Consider the following 7415-nt stretch of genomic DNA (forward strand, 5'->3'; position numbering starts at 1 on the left):
GTTGAGAATTTTTAAAAAGTGGCATAAAAGGTGTCATTCACTATCAAAGAAGGCACACCATTATAACACATATATATGTTTAGTATTTTGTCCCCACACGTTGTAGGTAAATCCGATTTCTGCCACAACAATTTGAAATCGCGTTGAATATAAGACGTTTTCAACTTTTACAATTTTTTTAGCAGCAGAAACCAACAAAAAAACGTGTTACTTAGACCATCTCTGGTTATGATGCCACAACAATTTGAAATCGCATTGAATATAAGACGTTTTCAACTTTTACAATTTTTTTAGCAGTAGAAACTAAAAAAAAAAAACTAAAACGTGTTACTTAGACCATCTCTGGTTATGATGTTTAGCGGTGTTAAACCAATCGACATCGCACCTACGCTAGGATAAAAAAGCTAGTGTCGTCGAATACTTCAAATACACTGGGTACGATTGGCACCAGGGATGAAAAATACAATTTTTCAGAAAGAATAAAAAAAATAATTTTTTGGGAGAAAATGTACTTTTCACTAAATTTCAACCAAAATTCCATTGGAAGATTATTGTCAGGACCTGCTTAAGACCGAATTTTAAAGAAACTAAAATTTCGTTTGTCAACTCCTCAATTTTAAATATTTTCGTTTTTTAGTTTTATATCCGCTTACAAAGACTACCGTAGTATTCTAATCACGGTGGCCATAGTTGGTAGAATTCTTTCAAAAATGGTAGTTATTTTGACTGTTTGGTAGAATTCATGGTACTTCTTAAATTTCCTATAGATAAATATTTTTTTTTTTTACAAAATTTTCTATAGAAATAAAATTTTGGCAAATTTTACTATAGAAATACAATTTTGACAAAATTTTCTATAAAAATAATATTTTGACAAAATTTTCTACAGAAATAACACTTTGACAAAATTTTTAATAGAAATAAAATTTTGACAAAATTTTCTATAGGAATAAAATTTTGACAAAATTTACTATAGAAATACAATTTTCACAAAGTTTTCTATAAAAATAATATGTTGACAAAATTTTCTATAGAAATAACACTTTGACAAAATTTTCTATAGAAATAAAATTTTGACAAAATTTTTCTATAGGAATAAAATTTTGACAAAATTTACTATAGGAACACAATTTTGACGACATTTTCTATAAAAATAATATCTTGACAAAATTTTCTATAGAAATAAGACTTTGACAAAATTTTCTATAGAAATAAAATTTTGACAAAATTTTCTATAGAAATAAAATTTTGACAAAATTTTCTATAAAAATAATATCTTGACAAAATTTTCTATAGAAATACAATTTTTACAAAATTTTCTATAGAAATAAAATTTTGACAACTTTTTCTATAGGAATTAAATTTTGACAAAATTTTCTATATAAATTAAATTTTGACAAAATTTTCTATAGAAATAAGATTTTGAAAAAATTTTCTATAGAAATAAAAGTTTGACAAAATTTTCTATAGAAACAAAATTTATACAACATTATCTATAGAAACAACATTTTTACAAAATTCTTTATAGAAATAAAATTTTGACAAAAAGTTCTATAGAAATAAAATTTTCACAAAATTTTCTATAGAAAAAAAAATTGACAGAATTTTCTGTAGAAGTAACATTTGGACTAAGTTTTCTATAGAAATAAAAGTTTAACTAAATTTTCTATAGAAATAAGGTTTTGACAAAATTTTCTATAGAAATAAAAGTTTGACAAAATTTTCTATAGAAACGAAATTTTTACTACATTCTCTATAGAAACAAAATTTTTTACAAAATTCTATTTAGATATAAAATTTGGACAAAAATTTCTATAGAAATAAAATTTTGACAAAATTTTCTATAGAAATAAAATTTTAACAAAATTTTCTATAGAAATAAAATTTTGACAAAATTTTCTATAGAAATAAAATTTTAACTAAATTTTCTATAGAAATAAGGTTTTGAAAGAATTTTCTATAGAAATAAAATTTTGACAAAAATGTTTTTTAGAAATAAAATTTTGAAAACATTTTCTATAGAAATAAAATTTTGACAAATTTTCCAAAAGAAACATTTTGACAAAATTTTCTATAAAAATAAAAATTTCGCAAAATTTTATATAGAAATAAAAGTTTGACAAAATTTTCTATAGAAACAAAATTTGTACAAAATTTTCTTTAGAAATAAGATACAAGTACAATACAAAATTTTCTAGAGAAATAAAAGTTTAACTAATTTTTCTATAGAAATAAGATTTTGACAAAATTTTCTATAGAAACAAAATTGTCACAAAATTCTCTATAGAAACAACATTTTTACAAAATTATTTTTAGATATAAAATTTGGACAAAAATTGTCTATAGAAATAAAATTTTCACAAAATTTTCTATAGAAATAAAATGTTGACAACATTTTCTATAGGAATAAGATTTTGACAAATTTTTATATACGAATAAAATTTTAACTAAATTTTCTATAGAAATAAAATTTTGACAAAATTTTCTATAGAAATAAAAGTTTAACTAAATTTTCTATAGAAATAAAATTTTGACAAAATTTTCTATAGGAATAAGATTTTGATAAAATTTTATATAAAAAAATAAAATTTTGACAAAATATTCTTTGGAAATAAAATTTTGACAAAATTTTCTTTAGAAATAAAATTTTGACAAAATTTTCTTTAGAAATAGAATTTTGAGAAAATTTTCTATAGAAATAAAATTTTGAGAAAATTTTCTATAGAAATAAAATTTTAACTAAATTTTCTATAGAAATAAAATTTTGACAAAATTTTCTATAGAAAGAAAAGTTTGACAAAATTTTCAATAGAAATAAAATTTTGACAAATTTTTCAAAAGAAAACATTTTGACAAATTTTTCTATAAAAATAAAATTTTGACAAAATTTTATATAGAAATAAAAGTTTGACAAAATTTTCTATAGAAACAAAATTTGTACAAAATTTTCTATAGAAATGAGATGCTAATGCAATACAAAATTTTCTATAGAAATAAAATTTTAACTACATTTTCTATAGAAATAAAATTTTGACAAAATTCTCTATAGAAATAAAATTTGGACAAAATTTTATATACAAATAAAATTTTAACTAACTTAACTTGACAAAAATTTTTTTTAGAAATAAAATTTTGAAAAAATGTTCTATAGAAATAAAATTTTGGCAAATTTTCCAAAAGAAAACATTTTGACAAAATTTTCTATAAAAATAAAATTTTGACAAAATTTTCTATAGAAATAAAATTTTGACAAAATTTTCTATAGAAATAAAATTTTGACAAAATTTTCTATAGAAATAAAATTTGGCAACATTTTCTATAGAAATATCATTTTGATAATTTTTTTTTAGAAATAAAATTTTTACAAAATTTTCTATAGAAATAAAATTTTGGCAAATTTTCCAAAATTTGCCAAAATTTTTTGACTTTGGCTTTTACAAAATCGAGATTATCTTTCCGCATGAACTTGTCTGTTTTGTCAAATTAGTAAAATACCATTAGCAAATAAGGTTGCCTTCGAAATATTTTGTCAAAACTATTGTACCATAAATCTGATATCGGCTCAAAATTGTATGCACGAAAGGTACTAAATCATTCGCGGGGGTACCACCGTACTTACTAAGTATTGAAAAAAAAAAAAAATACTATAGTACTGCATTTTCCATCCCTGATTGGATGATTGGTTGAAATGTTTCCAATCACAGAAATGCCAGTATCAATTAAAAAATTAATTGATCCAATTAAAAAAATAAGTAATACTATTAATGTTTGTGATTGAGTTTTGTTTCAATTAAAAAAATTTTTGAATCAATTAAATTTTTATTTAAATATTTTTTAAACTCAAGACTTTAAGTGGAAAAATTTTCGAAATTTTTTTTTTGTGTGCTATGACAAAATTTTTATATTTTTGTTTAAATTTCTAAATTTTTGTGAATAATTTTAATATTTGGGGACGAAAGCATCTCAATTTGGAAACAAGAGAAAGAAAAAATTCTAGCAACACTGATATCGACCAATTAGAGTAAGTTGCAGAGAGAGAGAAAAAAAGAGAGAGTCTGACATGAAGACAAAAGTCTCGGTGCCAGCCTCGTTCTTTTTTACACTTCTTAAGGACTATATTGCACACTGGGACATTTGTTCCCGAATAAGGACACTAACACTATACGATGATGCGAATTTTTTTTCTTTCTTGGCGGAACTCCTGAGGCACACTTCGATAGAAAATGTTTGCAGCCTTTGATAAAATGAACACCATTAAATTGTTGTTCACATAATGTAGGTGATCTGAGAGAGAGAGGGAGAGAAGACTATTACAATACAGTTTGGCAAATAAGTTTTCGATGTTAAATGTTAGACAAAAGCATTTATATAACCATGAATATTGTATGTTGTTGCTTCAGTCTTTGTTGTGTTTGTTGCTATTGTTATTATGAGGGCATTATCAAAATTATGTTTATGACGAGACCATAAATGTGTTAACTTACATACATTCATATATACACGCACTTAAACGTATGGTTATATGTATATGTGTTGTAGCAGTTGTAGTAGCTCATACACCACCAAATCTATGTTCAGTATATTAATTCAGACATGTATATTGAGGCGGATGTTACAGTGTATTGCTTGTGAATTGATTTTAAAAGATACACTGGAACAAAAATATGAACCTAATAAGAAAGATTATGCAACCTAAATTTAAGGATATGCAATTTACTCTATATTAAGGACAAATTCCTTTAAAATAAATAAATTTTAATTAAAAGAAAAATTTTCAGAATCTTTGCTTTAAGAACTGGTTTCTTTAAATTCTTACATTGAGGACACGAATCTTTGAAATGTCCTTCCGTTAAAGTCGTATGTCTTTGAAGCAAAGCAAATGAAAGTCTAAAATCGGGCAGGGCCGATAATATTATAAGCACCACCAATTTGTAGATCTACATTTTCGATACCATTTCAAACCCTTCAAATTTGTTGGGTTCTATATATAAAGGATTATACTACCTTATATACTGAAAGAGGAGTTTTCTTTTCTGAGAAGTGATATTTTAAATAACCGGATATAATTCTGTAACTTTTGAACGGATAAAGATATCAACATAATTTTTTCTGTGTGTGAAAGCTGAAGTGTTTTCCTCTAATTTAAATTTGTGGGTCCCTAGTGGGTCCACGGGATGACCTGTAGGCGTTGAAAGTTGGTCACCTCGGGGGTATGAAATTTTGTTTTAGCTGTTAACTCCGCAATTTTGAACCGATTTCGATGATTTTTTCTGTGCTGGGTAGAACTTGTAAAGCTCTATAAAAAAGTTCGCGTCATCGTAACATTTTTTTATAGACTTCTCTCAGTCCTTTTTTATTTGTTTCTTATAGATCACCAAATAAGGATACGTTTTAAGCTTTTATCGGCCATTTTGGTCAAGTAGTATATGAGTTCTTCTCCTCCCAAAATCGGCAATTTTTCAAAACGAAAAAAATTTTGTTTTCTAAAATTCTCATTCGGCAAAGCACCGATTGCTAAGCCGATCTGTTTTCCAAAAATCCCTTTGTGTCCACTAACTAACTGTAAAAGGTTTCAATATTCTACCACTAAACAGCTGAGAAATATGCATATTACAAAAAAAATAACGTTTTTTCAATATATGTCCCCATTTTGGGGATTTTGGGATTTTTGATACCAATTTTTGGAATGGTGTATTCAGCAATATTTCTTAAAACAATTTTCCCCGTAAAAATCAATAAAAATTATAATGATATCACAATTAGTTCAAAGGTTATTAAGGTTTCAATTCATAGTTTGAATTCCCAAAAAATCGGAATTTTTGAAAAAAAAAAATGGTTCCGTGGACCAAAAACTTTAAAGTTTCGAATTTATGTACATAGAAATAAAGCTCTCTTAAATCCCTTTCCAACGATGTATTATATTTATACCAGCGCTTAGCCAAATGCGCCAAAAACTCGGGTAAAATAATGCATTTCTGCAAATGTACACTGAAAAAAAAGCATGCCCGGTTCCAAAGATTTTGTCTTTATTTTAAAAATTTTGGTATTGATTCCGAGCCAAAGAAGCGGGGAATACAAGTAAGGATACTTTTAAGACACAATTCTCTTTTAAATTTAGTTTTTGTGTACTTGCTTCTAGGAAGCAAATATTAATTTTTCGCATTTTCAGCTTTTTTTCTTCATGTGCTATCAAAGTCCTTTAAAAACGAGTTAACGACAACTTTATTTTCCAAATTAAGACTCGACTTCTAGTAGAAATTATGCTATGTTTCAAGTAAAAAACGTCTTTAAAATAAAGTGTTGAAAAACATGTCCTATATTTGAACGATTTTTTGCTTTGTAGTCAAGATGCAAAAAGACAATAAATTTAAAGAATTTTTCTGAATTAATGAAGTCAAGTTGACCTTAGCCCAACCATTTTTTCTTTCATGTTATGATACCCATTTTTAAGTGAAATCACTTAATTATAAGGACAATACGACTTCATTGAAAATTTTATCGAGTTTTGGACAAGGAAAAAAACTTTATATTAGGGAAATGCAGCTTCTATGCTAAGCAAAATTTGCATTCGTACACACAAAAAAAAAATTTTTGATTTCAATCACGAAAATCGCGGATTCAATCATTTTTTTAATTGAAATGTCTTCAATCACGAAAATGATAGTACCAATCACCCATTTTGATTGAAAACCAACACGATTTTCAATTAAAAAATTAATTGACTTTTGTCACGGAATCAATTAATTGTATGATTGAATCAATTAAAAACGTGATTGATTTTTAACATAAAATTCAATCACAGTTTTAATTGAATCGATTAAAATTTTAATTAATTTCGCGACAAAAAACAATCAACTATTTGATTCATTCAGTTAAATAATTAATTGAAATTGGCTATAAATTTCAATAAAAAAATTTATATATTGCGATCCCAAAATCGTATTTAATTTTATTTGAAATAAAAGAAAATATGTGTTTCTTATAAAACATATTTAATATTTTATTATTTTTTGAATTATTCAATAGACAAATAAATTTGGTTCTTGTGATTTGTGGTTTGTTCTAACATAACTTACAAATACAATTACATAAATTATATAAATCATTATCTTCCTTATAATAATAACCATGTTAGCATGGTCCTTCTAATATGTAGATGCGCCTAGATTTCCAATAAATCAGCAGCCTGTAAGCTAAATTAGTTTTTCTGAAAGTAAACAGAATAATTCGAATTTAATTTTGTTAAATTAAAAGTTAATTTTGTTAAACATTACCTGCATAGAATATCAAGTTCAATTCTTAGTTCCAGGTTGCAGATTTATAATCTTCTTTTGCAGTTGTAGTCTTTTAGCATAAAAAGGTGTATTAAGGAGCTCGGTAATTTAATTTTAGTAACAATTCCTTTCCAAAATTTC

The sequence above is a fragment of the Haematobia irritans genome, chromosome 1 (genome assembly GCF_050003625.1).
Source record: "Haematobia irritans isolate KBUSLIRL chromosome 1, ASM5000362v1, whole genome shotgun sequence".
NCBI lineage: Eukaryota > Metazoa > Arthropoda > Insecta > Diptera > Muscidae > Haematobia > Haematobia irritans.